The sequence below is a fragment of the Pan troglodytes genome, chromosome 3 (assembly GCF_028858775.2).
Source record: "Pan troglodytes isolate AG18354 chromosome 3, NHGRI_mPanTro3-v2.0_pri, whole genome shotgun sequence".
In the NCBI taxonomy this organism is placed as follows: Eukaryota; Metazoa; Chordata; class Mammalia; order Primates; family Hominidae; genus Pan; species Pan troglodytes.
The window spans coordinates 50,972,409-50,990,100 of NC_072401.2; the positions used below are offsets into that span (position 1 = coordinate 50,972,409).

Genomic DNA, 17,692 nt, shown 5'->3' on the forward strand with positions numbered 1-17,692 from the left:
GAAATTAAAGAAGAACTAAGTAGGCCGGGTGTGGTGGCTCACGCCTCTAATCCCAGCACTTTGGGAGGCCAAGGTGGGCAGATCATGAGGTCAGGAGTTCGAGACCAGCCTGGCCAATATGGTGAAACCCTGTCTGTACTAAAAATAGAAAAATTAGCCAGGGGTGGTGGCATGCGCCTGTAGTCCCAGCTACTCAGGAGGCTGAGGCAGAAGAATCGCTTGAACCCGGGAGGCCGGGAGGTGGAGGTTGCAGTGAGCCGAGATCATGCCACTGCACTCCAGCCTGGGCGACAGAGCAAGACTCCATCTCAAAAAAAAAAAAAAAAAACTAAGTAAAAGGAAAGATATCCCACGTACATGGATTAGGAGACTCAATATTGCTAAGATGGAAATACTTCCCAACCTGGTCCACAGATTCAATGCAACCCCAATTAATATCTCAACCTCCTGTTTTGTGGATATTGACATGAAGATCCTAAAATTTACATTAAAATTTAAGGAATCCAGAATAGCAAAAAACACCCTTGGAAAAAAATTAATTTGGGGGTTTCATACTTTCTGACTTCAAAATTTCTTACAAAGCTATAGTAATCAAAACAGTATGCTACTGGCACAAGGATAGTCATACAGATAATTGGAATAGAATTTAGATCCCGAAATAAACCCTTACACTTAAGATCAATAGACTTTTGATAAGGGCTCCAGGATTCTTCTGAGGCAGAAAAATTGCTTGAACCCAGGAGGTGGAGGTTGCAGTGAGCCAAGATCGTGCCAATGCACTCCAGCCTGCGCAACAGGGAAAGAATGGGAATGGGAAAGAATAGTCTTTTCAAGAAATAATGCTGAGACAACTGAATCTGCAAAAGAAGGAAGCTGGATACCTACTTCACAACATAGACAAAAGAAAACCCTCAAAATGAATCACAGAATAAATGTAAGAGCTAAAAGTATAAAGCTCTCGGAAGAAAACCTAAATCCTTGTAATCTTGGATGAATCAATGGTCTCTTAGACATGATACCAAATACACAAACAGAAAAAGAAAAATAAGTAATCAGACTTAACCACCCCAAATTTACTTAAACACCCACATTTATTTTTTTCAAGGGTGTTTTTTTGCTATTCTGGATTCCTTAAATTTTCATGTAAATAATATATAAAATTAAAAACTTTAATGTTTCAAAGAACATCATCAACAAAGTGAAAAGACAGTGCATAGAATGGGGAAAAATATTTGCAAATATATATCTGATAACAGGCTTATTGCCAAAATATATAAAGAACTCTCACAAATCAACCATTTAAAAATTCGATTTTAAAATGGGCAAAAGATTTAAATAAAAATTTCTCCAAAGATATACCAACAGCTAATAGCCACATAAAAAGATACTAAAAATCATTAGTCATTATGGAAATACAAATCAAAACCACAATTAGATACAACTTCACATCTACAGTCATTGTTGTAATAAAAAAGACAGGCAATAACAAGTGTTGAGCATGTGGAGAAATTAGTACCCCATGCACTACTGGTGGTGGAAAATGGTGCAGCTACTGTGGAAAACAGTCTGACAGCTTCTCAAAAAGTTACCATAGGACCTAGCAACTCAACTCTTAATAATATATCAAAGAATTGAAAACAATAGTCCATAAAAAATGTGTACGCATATGTTTATAGCAGGATTATTTATAATAGCTAAAAAGTAGAAACAACTCAGCCGGGCACGGTGGCTCATGCCTGTAATCCCAACACTTTGGGAGGCCGAGGCGGCTGGATCACCTGAGGTCAGGAGTTCGAGACCAGCCTGGCCAATGTGGTGAAACCCCATCTCTACTAAAAATACAAAAATTAGCTGAGCATGGTGGCAGGCACCTGTAATCCCAGCTACTTGGGAGGCTGAGGCAGGAGAATCACTTGAACCTGGGAGGCAGAGGTTGCAGTGAGCCGAGATTGCACCATTGCACTCCAGCCTGGGCAACAAGAGCAAAACTCTGTCTTAAAAAAAAAAAAAAAAAAGAAAGAAAGTAGAAACAACTCAAATATCTATCTAGATGAACAAAAATATCTAATAGATGAACAAAAGTTAGTATATCCATATAATTGAATAGTATTTGGCAATAAAAGAAGAAAAAAACTGACACATTCTACAACATGAATGAATTTTTGAAACATTATGTTAAGTGAAAAGAGTCAGTCATGAAAAGGCACATATTATATATTTCCATTTATATAAAATGTCCAGAAAAGGTATATTTATACAAACAAAAAGTAGATTCATGGTTTTCAAAGAATAGAGGGAAGGATAATGGGGAGTGACTTCTAATTATTAGGTTGGTGCAAAAGTAGTTGTTTTTGCCATTGCTTTTAAAAATGGAGGAAACTGTAATTACTTTTCACCAACCCAATAGTATAGTATTTCTTTGGGGGGTGATTAAATGTTTTGGAAATAGATCATGGTAATTGTACAAGTTTGTGAATACATTAAAAATCACTGAACTGTATACTTTAAAATAGTGATGTTTACATTCTCACCAGCAGTGTAGAAATGTCCTTTTTCACTGCATCCAAGCCAACTCTATTATTTTTTATTTTTTAATAATGGTCATTCTTGCAGGAGTGAGGTGGTATCAAATTGTGGTTTTGATTTGCATTTCCCTGATCATTGGTGATGGTGAGCATGTTTTCATGTATTTGTTGACCATTTGTATATCTGCTTTTGGGAACTGTCTATTCATATCCTTAGCCCACTTTTTGATGTGATTGTTTGCTTTTTTCCTTGCTAATTTGAGTTCCTTGTAGATGCTGCGTATTAGTGCTTTGCCAGACCTATAGATTGCAAAGATCTTCTCCCACTCTGTGGGTTGTCTGTTTACTCCGCTGACTGTTCCTTTTGCAGTGCAGAAGCTCTTTAGTTTAATTAAGTGTAGCCTATTTATCTTTGCTTTTCTTGCATTTGCTTTTGGGTTCTTGGTCGTGAAGTCTTTGCCTAAGCCAATGTCTAGAAGGGTTTTTCCAAAGTGGTCTTCTAGAATTTTTATGGTTTCAGGTCTTATATTTAAGTCCTTTGTCCATCTTGAGTTGACTTTTGTATTCTTTCTACATGTGACTTGCCAATCATCTGAGCACCATTTGTTGAATAGGGTGTGCTTTCTCCACTTTATGCTTTTGTTTGCTTCGTCAAGGATCAGTTTGCTGTAAGTATTTGGGCTTATTTTGTGCTCTCTATTCTGTTCCATTGGTCTACATGCCTATTTTTATACCAGTACCATGCTGTTTTGGTGACTATAGCCATATATATATATATATATATATATATATATATCAGGTAATGTGATGCCTCCAGATTTGCTCTTTTTGCTTAGTCTTGCTTTGGCTATGCAGGCTCTTTTTTGGTTCCATATGAATTTTAGGACTTTTTTTAGTTCTGTGAAGATTGATGGTGGTATTTTAATGGGAATTGCATTGCATTTGTAGATTGCTTTTGGCAGTATGTTCATTTTCACAATATTGATTCTACCCATCCATGAGCATGGGATGTGTTTCAATTTGTTTGTGTTGTCTATGATTTCTTTCAGCAGTGTTTTGTAGTTTTCCTTGTAAAGGTCTTTCATGTCCTCAGTTAGGTATATTGTTAAGTTTTGGGGGTTTTTTGCACCTATTGTAAAAGGGGTTGAGTTCTTGATTTGATTTTCAGCTAGTTTGCTATCGGTGTATAGCAGAGCTACTGGTTTGTGTACATTAATTTTGTATCCTGAAACGTTGCTGAATTCATTTATCAGTTCTAGGAGCTTTTTGGAGGCATAAGATCTTATCATCATAGGCTGGGCATGGTGTCTCACGGCTGTAATCCCAGCACTTTGGGAGGCCGAGGCAGGCGGATCACGAGGTCAGGAGATCAAGACCATCCTGGCTAACACGGTGAAACCCCATCTCTACTAAAAAATAAAAAGAATTAGCAGGGCTTGGTGGCGAGCACCTGTAGTCCCAGCTACTCAGGAGGCTGAGGCAGGAGAATGGCGTGAACCCGGGAGGGAGACCTTGCAATGAGCCGAGATCACGCCACTGTACTCCAGCCTGGGTGAAGAGCAAGACTCCGTCTCAAAAAAAAAAAAAAAAAAATCATCAGCAATCAGCAACAGTTTAACTTCTTCTTTACCGATTTGGATGCCCTAGTTTCTTTCTCTTGTGTGATTGCTCTGGCTAGGACTTCCAGTACTATGTTAAATACAAGTGGTGAGAGTGGCCATCCTTGTCTTGTTCCAGTTCTCAGTGGGAATGCTTTTACCTTTTCCCCATTCAGTATTATGTTGGCTATGGTTTTGTCATAGCTGGCTTTTATTAGCTCGAGGTATGTCCCTTTTATGCCAATTTTGGTGAGGGCTTTGGTATATATACATATGTGTATATATATGTGTGTATATACACACACACGTATATATGTATATATACATACATATACATATGTGTATGTGTGTATATATACATGCATATACATATATGTATATATACATACATATATGTGTGTATATATATATTCCATCATATGTATATGATGGAATACCACTCAGCCATAAAAAGGAACAAATTAATTGTATTGGCAGCAATCTGGATGGAACTGGAGGCTAATATTCCAAGTTCAGTAATTCAAGAATGGAAAACCAAACATTATATATTCTCACTCATAAGTAGGAGCTAAGCTATGAGGATGCAAAGGCATCAGAATGATACAATGGACTTTGGGGACTTAGGGGAAAAGGTGGGAGGGGGTGAGAGATAAAAGACTATAAATTGGGTTCAGTGTGTACTGCTTGGGTAATGGGTGCAACAAAATCTCACAAATCACCGCTAAAGAACTTACTCATATAACCAAATGCCAACTGTTCCCCAAAAACCTATGGAAATAAAAACTAAAAAATAAAAAACAATAAAATGGTGATGTTTATGGTATGTGACATATTTCAATATAACTGTCATTTAAAAAAATAGGAATCTGCTACTGTCAATTTAGTCAGGGATCATGTACACTAGACATTCTGAAATGTCATGAGTCCTGTTCAATAGACTTTTTAAAATGAAACACTATTTGTATTTAATTCTGAGCCATTTATTTCTGAGCTAAATTCTTTTTCTTCTCATTACCACAGTTGTGAAAAATCAGTAGTCTGTGGCAGAAGACATCAATTAAGAAATAAGAAGATTTGGATACAAGTCTGAGCTCAATTACCAGAAGCTCAGGCAAGTTATTTAACTTTCTTGGGCTTCTTTTATCATCTAACAGATGTATGATAGCGAATTTTACGTCAAGCTGTCTGGTCCACAGTGCCCAGATATGTGGTCAAACATTATTCTGGTTGTTTGTGTGAGGGTGTTTTGGGATGAAATTAACATTTAAATTGGTGAACTCTGAGTAAAGAAGATTGCCCTTCATAATTAGAATGGGCTGCATCCAATCTACTGAAGGCCTTAACTGAACAAAAGGCTGACCTCCCTGAGCAAGGAGAATTAATTATGCCTGTAGACACAGCATGAAGACCCTCTTCCTGGGTCTCCAGCCTGCTGGTCCATCCTGCAGATTTTAGACTTGCCAGCCTCTATAATGGTGTGAGCCAATTACTTAAAATAAGTCACTTTGTATATACACACATATATATAAATATATATATACCCCTATATGAGTATATATATATATACACACACACACATCCCATTGGTTCTATAACTCTAATATCTAATATACAGAGTATGCCCGGTAAAGCTCTAAGGTTTTTGACATCTCCAACAATTTCAGCATATGGGTTTCAAATATACATATGTGGGTTTTACTACAAATATACATATGTGGGTTTTACTACAAATATACATATGTAGGTCTTACTACAAATATACATATGTGGGTTTTACTGTAGTTTTTAAACTATATGGGTATTAAAAACTCCAGGTACATCCAGGGCACTCTGGAAGTTCCAACTGACCTTATTAACTCCACTAAGATAAGATAGCCATTTGGTAAATGACTACAGAAATAATGCTTACATTGACTTACCTGCCTTGTAACTGTCCTCCAAACCTGAGAATGAAATATGTTTCCTAAAACTCTATGTGATCAGAATAAAAAGTATATGTTCATAGGGTTTAAGGATAGCCAGACCTACCCAGCACACCTGAAACAATAGCATGTATACAATCATTTACTTTGTCCATGGGTAAAATGAGTCCTGATAACAGAGCAGGAGACGTCAGTCTTCTTTGTCATCAATCATAAACACTAAGTTCCTAGTTTTAAAATATAGTTAATTCTGTTATTCTGTAACTGACTATCCAGATGTGTATTACTCAGAGCTTTTCATTTGGCAACACGTGTTTTTGCCATTTCACAGCTCATTTGTACTTCCACTAGCTTTGATACACTCATTACTATCTCTGGCAAAAGATTTGGTGAGAGAGGCAGCTGATGCAAATGAGATTTTTAGATTATCCACGCTCTCCCTTTCTACCATGACCATGGATAATCAAGAATTCACTGTGCAAAGAGCATAGAATGCAATTAGGCATTAGATAAGGAAAGCTTCACACATAAAATCACTAGGAATGTTTTGAAGGCAGTATCAAATAAAAACGTGCACCTGTGAAAACAAGCTGATGTTTCTTGTTAATGCTGCCTGATGCCTTCTGAAATGTCTCAAGAGAAATGATCATAAAAAATTATGGGCCCGGCGCGGTGGCTCACGCCTGTAATCCCAGCACTTTGGGAATCTGAGGTGTGCGGATCACAATGTCAGGAGATCGAGACCATCCTGGCCAACACGGTGAAACCCCATCTCAAAAATTAGCCGGCCGTGGTGGTGGGCCCCTGTAGTCCCAGCTACTCAGGAGGCTGAGGCAGGAGAATGGCGTGAACCCTGGAGGCGGAGGTTGCAGTGAGCCGAGATCGCGCCACTGCACTCCAGCCTGGGCAACAGAGCGAGACTCCGTCTCAAAAAAAAAAAAAAAAAAAAAAAAAAAGACAGTAATTCCTCAACCCATTTCACAGTAGGGAAAACACCTTCATTGAGTGGTAGTGTCTAAAGGATACATGTTGATTTCGTGGTGCTGTCAGCAATCATCTCATTCAAAAAGTGTGCAATTAAAGCCTACTAAGTTTCTGACAGAGCTCGAGGTAGGCACTGAGGATATGAAGATGGTAAGACACAGCTCCTGCTTACATTTTAGTGGAGAGGCAGATAAGTAAGTAAATTATTTCACTTTAACAAGGCTAATTCTATTACAAGGGAATTCCAAAAGTGCTAGGAGAGGACAGAGGGACATTTATTCAAGTCTAGCAAGTCAGAGAAGCCTTTTAGCAGGAGGTGATATAAAGTAGTAAGGGATGATTAGAAGTTAAATGTTTTATGAAAAAGTAAAGGTAATTTTAGACAAAATAAGAATATGAACAAAAGCATGAAGAATTAGGAGAACTTCATATTTAGGGACAACCGTAAGTAGTTCCTTATACTCTATCCTAAAGTATGAATCAGGTAGAATCAAGTAATGAGAAAAGAGACATAAACCAGTGGTGAAATTACCTTAACTAACTTTGCTAAGAAGCTTGGGCCTGATCCAGTAAATGATAAAAAGCCATTGAAGAATTTTGACTGTGAGTGATGTGGCTAAACAGGTGTTTTAAATTGATCATCCCAGATAGATAGGGTGGGTTTTATTAGTGGGGAAGAGGATCTGAACAAGGAAAATATGTTGAAATTGTCACAAAAGCCAATTCGGTAACATTGTAACTAAACAAAGGTAGTTCAGGTAAGCGTAAAGGAAAAGACTTGAGAAACATTTAGAAGATAAATCGCCAAGACTGTTGAATAATTGAATATAGTTGGAGAGACAAAGGAAACAAAAGAATATTTCCAAGATTCTAGAAAGTAAACATAGAACAAAAAACAGGTGGAGGACACTTGGTGGTTGATGAGTTCAGTACTGGCATGTTGAGGCCATCCAAGGAGAGATGACAAGCATGCATCTGCACCTTCAAACATAAAGCTCAGGTAAAATTAGAGCTGATGATACACATTTGGGAGTCATCAAGATAGTCGTTCAAATTATGAGAGTGAATGAACTACCCAAGGAGACAGTGTAAAATACTGATTCTCAACACCGGCTGCACATTAGAATCAAATGAAAAGATACTTATGCCAAAGATACCCTCAGACCACTTAAATCAGAACTTATGAGGTGCAGCCAGGATCTGGAATTATCACATTAAGGAAAAATAAAGGCAAGCCCACGACTTTTTCTTCATGCCTATGAAGAAAACCAAAAAGAAATGGACAGAAGTGTATGAAGGAAACCAGAAGAAAAAAAATAATGCCACTACTTCTATAGTCTCAATTGCATTCACTAGAACAGGATGAATATGACATAAACATTGTTTTAAAAATAAATACTGTGATGTTCTATCATTTCAGAAATCCTTGATCACCACAATAGCATCCCATTTCAAGAGCTCAAGTCCATTTTACCACTATAAAATCAATTAGCTGGTTATGCTCCATTATAAATGGGTTTCCAAAAGTTTTAATTCCTTTAATCCATGGTGAAGCATATATTATTTTAAAACTAAGCAGATGTGTTCAACAATTATAAGAGGTCCAAGATGAAATTGATGCCTTTTGTGGAAAAAATATTTTATTACAGAGGATTTATCTGTTTAGATAAATCTTAGTTTTCTTTGTTATTCTTTAAGGGCTGTTAGTTGGGGGATGGGGCAGAACTTCAATCCATTACAGATTGAAATGTAAAATTTGATGTACACATTTATACCTGTATTTATAATAAGCAACATTCAAGGTACTAATGGCATGTTTGCTCCCAAAAATTATATTACACTTTTATTGTTTGAGGCACTGCTTTTGGTTGCAACTGAAAATGTGATTATGACCTCTAACAATGGTAATTTAAGTATTAATTTCCACTTCTTTTCAGCAACTGGCAGCATCCATCAATTATACCATTAGCTTCCCAATGATTGCAGCTGCAAAAAGCAGAATTAGTGTTTAAGCTACTGTCACTCACCTGAAATTTTACAGTTCTAATTAGTGAGCCAAGAAGGCTGTCAACAACTAAATGCCAAATGATTGGCCTGGAAAAACAGCACTTCCTAACCCTTCCCCAAACTCACTCATCCACTGTTGTTATGTCATTTCCTCCTAGTTCAGAATTCAAACTGTCAGAAAACTCTTTATTTTTTGTTTCTGGCAATATTTCTTAACAAGTGTTAATAAGACAATGGACAGGCATGTCACTTAAGCCCACCTGCTGTCTATAGAAAAGTTGTTTCATACTCCATTTTACCTTATATCTTTGCTTCTGCCAAATCTGATAGTGTAGTTATTATTTTACTTATGTACCAGACACTTTGCTAGATATTATACATATACAGATAAGTAGCAGGAAAAGATACTTGTTCTCAGGGAAGTTACATTTAAAATAGAGAGTTAAACACATTGACAGGAAGATAATAAATTTAAAAATATATCAAAAGGATAGATTCTGTGAAAATAATTAAAATAGAGTTATGGGACTGACAGTGAGTAGAAGTCTACTTTGAATTTGGTAGCTACAGAAAGCCACTCTGGAGATATGTCAGCTTAGTCATGCAACATCAAATGGAGTCTACATTCAGAGCCCAAGGAAGAGTATTCTAGTAACAGGGTAAAAAGACTTTAGGGCAGGAATGAATAAAAAATCTGAATATTGAGAAAAAGAAAAAAGGCCATTGTGGACCGTAGTGGGAAAGGGTAATATCAGTTTAAGATGAGGTAACAGATATGGTCAGAGGCCAGAGCAAGTAAAGCTTTGTAAACTATAGTTTAAGGAGTTTGGATTTTATTCGAAGTATAGCAAAATGTCACTGGAGGGTTTTAATTTATGTTGTAAAAAGACTACTTCCTCTGGCTACTGTGTAAAGAAAGGATTATAATTCTTGAGAAATTCCTACACATTTACAGTGAGAACATGAACAAAAATGCCCATAGAAATATTGGTTATAATAGCAAAAACTGAAATAATACAATGAAAAATCAATTTTGTGACAGTCTTAAAATAGACTGCTATATGGTCATGAAAATTACAACTACAGTGGAACATATGAATATAAAGCAAACATAACTATGAGTGGAAAAGAAATTGAAGAATAATATATACAGGATGATTCCACTTACATAAAACTGAAAATCACATATAAACTAAACAATATCTACTTTAGGATATACATATACAGTGAAAAAGTAAATCAATGTAAATTGTGGACATATCCTAGGATGACCCTCAAGGAGTCATACCATTGTATAGTCCCCTCCCTTGCAGTATGGGCTTCTAACCAATAGATTATTGCAAAGGCGGTGGAATGTCATTCTTCTATTTTCACAGACAGAAGTGAAACATTCTCAGTAAATACTGACCCTGAAGTAAGTTGACACATTGTGATGTTGTAAGTCTACAGCAAAACCTATGTGGCAAAGGACTCTCAAGAGTTGGAAGTGTCCCCAAACCAATGACCAGTAAGAAAACATAAATCTAAATCCTATAACCACATGAAGAGGAATTCTGCTAACAACCTACAGTATGTGGAATTAGATCTTTCCCTGGTTATGCCTTTGATGAGAACACAGCTCAGCCAATCTTAATCTTAATTGCAGCCTTGTCAAACTGTGAAAAGAGGACTCAGCTAAGCCATGCCCAAATACCTGACACACATAAACTGTGAGATAGTATGTGTATGTTGTTTTAAGCCACTAAGCTTGTGATAATTTGTTACACAGTAATAGTAAACTAATTCTGAAATAATAGACACAAACTTTGGAGTAATTATTACCTCTGGAGGAAGGAGATGTAACTAATGGCATCACAGTGTGGTCTTCAAGGTTGTTGTTAATATGTGCTTTCTTCTTTTTATATCCTCATATTTTCTCTTGCAAAGAATATGTTAGATATTTTAATTAAAATCTTAGAGTCTCTGACTTTAATTGACTAGATTAACCCATTTATATTTATTGCAGCTTCTATTATTTTAGGACCTAATACTGCTATCATTTTTAAAATATTTTTTCATTTTTTATACTTTCCTTGCATTTCTTTTCTTCATTTATGCTTTCTATTGCATAAATTTAGTGTTCTTACTCTGTTTATATAATATTTTCTCCATTTGCTCTTGTAATAGACTTAAGACCCATTTAAATTGCTTTGCCTAATGAAACAAGTACTACAGCATTCTGCCATATTCCTACGTACTCCTCTTGTCTATTATGTTAATTTTGTCTATAATTTTATTTTGAGTTCTAAAACTTCCCCAGAGCTGAGGGAGGAATCCAGCTGCCTATACTGGTTTGCCATTTTGTTAGGATAAGAAATGTTTCATTGTAATATTTAGTTGTCTATTTCTTCAGCTATTTGGCAGGAACATAATTGTTTTATCAGCCTTTAAGTGTCACATGTATGTAATAGTATTTTGTATGAATCATTTATTTCATTAATATTTTAAATAAAAAAGCATCTAGCACAATCGGTTTTTAATAAATATTAGTAAATTTAAAAGTGGAATACAAGGAACCGAATAATTATTCTCTTGATCACTATTTCACAAATGCTCTGGTGATACCAACAAAGTTAAGAAATTATTCCAACAGGTAAGAAAGATCTTGTCCAGCCTTTCCTTTTTATCTAGAATCAGTGAGGTTACTATCACATCTACTTGCTTGAATCATTGATGCCATTCTGTTATTCGTTTATGAAACATGAGTCTGCTTATTCCAAGCACTTTCGGCCTCTTTAGGCATATTGCTTTTAATTAAGCACCTGTTCTATGCAAGTCATTGTGGTTATTAATGTGCAGGATATGAAAAATAATTTGGCAGAACCCACAATGAGCTTCTCTTCTAGTAAGGGGAGATGGATATGCTCACAAATAATTATAATAGAAGGTTAATGTGACAAATGCAAAAGAGGGGTATAAATAGATTAATGGGAAAAGAGAAGAGAAGGCTTTATAAAAGATGTTTGGGCTGGGCCTTTGAAGAAGGGTAGAATGTGAACTCCATGAATAAATGTGTTCTTTTTTCTTACCTCTGAGCTGTCATAAACACTGTTTTAAGTACATATACACTCTTAAGTGTCCGTGTAGCCTAGCTAATTGCCACTTTTTCTTAGGTTCTCAGTTTTGTTGTATTGTCCTTCAGGAATCCTTCCAGCTCCCCATGCTCACTTCCCTGAGCTTGAATTAAGTGCTTTTTCCATGTATGCCCCCCAAACCCTAGTAAGTAATCTTTGCTGTTACTTTTACCATAGTCTGTAGTAATTACAATAAAATTGAGAAGTTCCTGTGTCTGCTAAAAATGTTAGCAGAGGTTTGCAGACATCTATTTGGGTTAATTACTTGTATTGAGGGACAGAGACCTGTGAGCAGAAATGTTTTATCAGAGCCAAAAATAAGAGAGGGAAATGGAGAAGAGAATGTGCATCTCTTCTCCAGCTTTAACCCCAGAGGCTGGATTGGACAGAACTTTGTGAGACCTGGGGCGTAAGTAGCGAGGCTTGGTAGTTCAGGTGACAAAGCAAAACTTAGAGGTAAGGCTCAGGGCATTTTCACATTCTGCTGAAAACAGCATGTTACACCAACCCAATGGCAACGTGGTGCCCCGAGGAATTTGCAAGGTTTGGAATACAGGACATTGAAGAGTGGGAGGGGCAACATACATGCAGAGGTACCACTAGCAGTCAGAAGTGCCTTTGTGGGAGCCCAAAAAAGAAAATTGAAGGATTCTATGAACACGTATGAGGTATCCTTGGGAATTCCTGAGTAACTCAGGAAACTTAGAAGGAAAACTGATGTTCATAACTTAAGAAGGTCTGAGGCAACAAATTCAGACATTAAGGTTAATATAAATTTATCTACATCTAACAGATGGTGAGGCCTAGAGAGTTTTGTAGGATTATTTCTATATCCCTACTTCCTTAATTAGATTGTGATTTCTTGAGAGGAGAGACTGTGCCTGGTTCACTGTGGGATTGCTAGAATTTGGCATAGTGTCTGAAACATATAGTATATATTCATTTAATAATTACTGCCTAAATGAGTCATAGGTGGCATTAGAACTGAAAATTCAGGACTCTTTACCTGAATTAGTATTGAATTGACTCCTGATTTCCTTTATAAAATATTTGTAACTGGGCCTTTGAAGAAATGTAGAATTTGTGCTTCTTAAATATGTGTGTTTTTCCCTCTCACCTCTGTGCTTTCATAAACATTATTTTAGCTGGATATACACTCTTTTGCATCTTCTTAGCCTAGCTGATTTTTCACTTATTCTAGAGGTTCACAGGCATCTATTTGCATGAATTATTTGTATTGGGAGAAAAGACCTGTTTCGCATGGGTAACTCAGTTTCACATGTGTGAATAAAAACAAAGTTGCAAGCAGATTAAAGATAGTAAGTGAACTTTCAAACATTCTCCTCAGTCTGTTTCTAACCACATCCAGTAAAATACAGTGTTATCTGGTAAGAACAGATGGGTTTTCAAACAAATATAATCAATTTCTACTATAATTTGGTTAATGCTGAATGACGAAGTTTTGAAATTGTGTATAAAGGGTTTTCTCTGTAATTCCCCCAAACAGTACTATTTGGGAGTGAGTGTCTAGTCAGTGAATATTAACTCCTTACATTTCAAGTACAGCACATATGAACATTTCTACACATATCATATGCTGCATTGGATGGTACATAAATAACAAGGTACATTCAGAGCATCATGCAGATATAAAGGCTGGGGTGTCTGAGGTAGCATTTTCATTCACAAGACTGAATCTGTGTGTTGTGGTCAGAAATCAAAGCTAATGTCAAAATCTTCTTACAAAAACAAGATTTTTCATAGTGATGAGAGAATTTACAGCAACCAAACTGATTTATTGATGAATTTACTATGCTCATGTGTCATTAAATAGTATGTATAGACTGAAATACAAGAGACCTACACTGTTGCACAGGCTTTCATGAGCATATGTGCTTCTGCTGCAGAGCTGCCTGTGGGCTACTGGGGCTCCTGGATGGTCTAGCCATGTGTCTTCCCTAGGAGTATATTTAAAGATTTATGCAAAAATCTTTGTGGCACCAATAACAAGTTGGATTCTTGCACTCCCACTGTCAAAAAAAAAAAAAGAAAAAGAAAAAAAGCAGTAAGCTATGAATGTAACAATAGATGTTTGGCTTGGCAATGCAATAAGAAACAAATGCCCCAAAATGACATTTCTTTAATATTGGGGAAAAAGTATCTTTGCTTAAAATGAAATAAAACTTTCTCCATTTAAAATATATTTATATAATAGAATTAAAAATAGATTATGGGAATAATAAAATTCCTGACACTTTCAGCTAGAGTTGGGTGTCTGACCATTTTATAGAAAAGTAAGATATCCTATGTCTATCCCCTCTATCCCCTGACAATCTATGAGACACCCTTGCTTTGACAGGCTCCCAACTAGACAGTCAAAATATTAAGGAACCATTTATAAAGGGAGGTGACTCATCTGAAAATATTTGCATTACACTTCCCACTGAGCAAGAAGCTTAAGGAAGGATTCCAGTAACTTAGAAATGACAATACTTTGGAGAAAGCCGAAGTAGAGTTTTAGGGGAACTCAACTTGTCTGTGCAGGCAAATACTGCACATTGGATTCATACAGACTGCTTAAAATATGTATGTCCATATTTTCCTTATACTAAGGTGTAATACTTGGATGAAAGAAACTTCCTATTTATCTTTGTTTTCCATCATACATTTTCCTCATCTAAAGTTTACAGGAATTCCAATCAGCATTCTTTGGGGGCACCTTTCATTTTTCTAACATCATATGAGAGAGTCTTAAAAACTTAGGTGTATCACAAGAGAAGACTCTCAGTCTCAACTTTACCTTTTCTTCATATGGTGACTCTGTGCCTTGTTCAGACTGGTTTTTCACTATCCACCCAATTTTTTATTCTGTCTGCAGTGTTCTCACTTGCTTAGCTTTCTTGCTAGGACAACATGATCCTTATGTCAGCCATGGCAGATGGCTTTGCTGGTGGCATCATTTTTTTTTCTCAAAGCCCAGTACTTAGAGACATCATTTCCTGTTTTCCCACAATAATTCCATGGGATAGATGTTCTAGCATTTCTGAGATGCTGTGTTCCAATGGACTTGATCCATGTGTTTGTCCCATATGGAACCCACAATCCTCCCTTCCATCTACCAGGCAGAGATGACATTTATAGTTGTGTAGTGTGGACACTGAACAATAGAACCTAGCATAAGTGGCCAGTGGAGGACTGGAATCTAGCTATGCTCTACTGGCTAAGGTTGTGCCTTTGTCCTGGGCTGCATCTGCCCAGAGTGAACCTTTTTCTAATTTACACAGAAACCTTGTATAGGTCAGTAAGTAATAAGCCTGCCACACAGAATAACATCCTCTAGGTTTAAGCCACCCTCTCATCAACCTCTTGGGTAGATTCCTTTCTTGGATAATCCACTTTTAATTCATTTAATGGCACTGGGACATAAAGAAGTATTAAGCCCTTTCTGCCATCACAGTTTCCCTACCCTTGCTAAGAAGCTGGACTTTAGAAGTAAAGACCTGGTTGCTATCGTAGGTGACAGAGGAAAGAGAAAGAATAGAGAGTTCCTTTCAAATGAATCTAGAGTATTGAAAGAAAAAAAAGACAATTAACTTCTTACTCTGTGCCAAACACATTATCTAATTTAATCCTCACAGTAACTAAGAGATACTATAATTCACAGTTTATAAGGGAGGAAACTGAAGTATAGAGAGATTACCTGACAGGCTTAAAAATCATGTACTTAGTAAATTATAGAATCTAGACTTGAACCCAAGCCTTCCACTTCCAGAGCCTGTGCAGTTAACCATTAAACAATAATTCTATAACTTATTCTGTCACAAGAGTAATTTGGGAAAATTGTTTAAAAACATTGTACTTTTAACAACACAAAGTAGGGGCCTAGCACAGTGGCTCATCCCTATAATACCAGCACTTTGGGAGGCTAAGGCAGGTGGGGTGCCTGAGCTCAGGAGTTCGATACCAGCCTGGGCAACATGACAAAATCCTGTCTCTACAAAAATCAGCCAGGTGTGGTGGCACATGCATGCAGTCCCAGCTACTTAGGAGGCTAAGGTGGGAAAATTGCTTGAGCCTGGGAGGTCGAGGCTGCAGTGAGCCATGATCGTGCCACTTATTATATTATCCAGCAATCACTCCTAGATATTTACCTATTTAATTTGAAAATTTATGCCCACATAAAAACCTGCACAGGAATTATAGCTTTAAACTTAATTCCCAAAAGCTGGAAACAACCAAGATATCTGTCAATAGGTGAATGAATAAACAAACTGTGGTATATCCTTACAATATAATATTATTTAGTGATTAAAAACAAATGAGCTATCAAGTCACAAAAATATACAGATACATTTTAAATGCATATTTTTAACTGAAAGAAATTGGTCTGAAAAAGCTATGTGATTCCAATTATACAACATTGTGGAAAAGGTAAAATTATAAACAGCAGTTTCCAAGAATTTGTCGGGGGAGGGGCGTTAAAGAGATAAAATGCAGGAGCTATATTAGGGCAGTGAAACTATTCTGTATGATACTGTAATGATGAATAAACACGTGAACTAAGCATTTGTCAAAATCCATAAAACTCGACAGCACAAAGGGTGAACCTTAATATAGCCAAGTTTTTTAAAACAATCACTTAGATTAAGGAACCTCAGGAAGGAATGAAGACTGTGACAAGAGGGTATAACTGTAATAGAAGTATATAAAACAACCTCATTCAAGAAGGTGGGAGAAGAAGTACTGACCTAAGTAACTCTGGAAAAGAGTATTTATAAGGCGGAATGCAACAGAAATTGCACACAAGCAATGTACTTTGGTTGATAAAATTGTTTCTCACAGGTGTAAGAATTAATGATGCTGATACTGCTACACAAGTATGGACATGCCCCATTTTATTGCACTTCACTTTATCGTGCTTCACAGATATTATAGTTTTTACAAACTGAACGTTTTTGGTAATCCCGCATCAAGCAAGTCTATCAGCACCATTTTTCCAACCGCATATGCACACTTTGTGTCTGTGTCACATTTTGGTAATCCTTGCAATATTTCAAACTTTTTCAGTTTTTTAGTTATCTGTGATCAGTGATCTTTGATGTTACTATCAAAATTGTTTTGAGAGGCCATGAACTGCACCCATGTAAGATGGCAAACAATTTATAAATGTTTGTGTTCTGACTGCTTACTGACCAGCCATTTCCTAATCTCTTTCTCTCTTGCCTTGGCATTTCTATTTCCTGAGACACAACATTATTTAAATTTGGCTAATTAATAACCCTACAATGATCTCTAATTGTTCAAGTAAAAGGAAGAGTCCCACACTTCTCACTTTAAATCAAAAGCTAGAAATTACTAAGCTTAGTGAGGAAGGTATGTTGAAACCTGAGATAGGCTGAAAGCTAGGCCTCTTGTGCCAATAGTTAGCTAAGTTGGGAATGCAAAGGAAAAGTTCTTGAAGAAAATTAAAAGTGCTACTCCAGTGAACACAGAAATGATAAGAAAGCAAAACAGCTCTGTTGTTGATATGGAGAAAGTTTAAG

The 17,692-nt window shown here is 36.5% G+C and overlaps 1 protein-coding gene and 1 long non-coding RNA gene across 3 annotated transcripts in view; one reads left to right on the forward strand and one right to left on the reverse strand.

Moving 5' to 3' along the window:
- Positions 1–17,692, reverse strand: part of LOC107974268 (uncharacterized) — a 353,723-nt gene that overhangs the window by 161,335 nt on the left and 174,696 nt on the right. The window lies entirely within an intron of this gene.
- Positions 1–17,692, forward strand: part of NAA11 (N-alpha-acetyltransferase 11, NatA catalytic subunit) — a 264,061-nt gene that overhangs the window by 161,250 nt on the left and 85,119 nt on the right. Inside the window, exon 2 of one of the 2 annotated variants that reach the window (XR_010156299.1) lies at positions 5,144–5,234. The gene's annotated coding sequence lies outside the window, so the exon portion shown is untranslated. Of the gene's footprint in view, positions 1–5,143; positions 14,212–17,692 lie in introns of those variants that run through there. The other variant, XM_054683774.1, reaches the window with a different exon arrangement.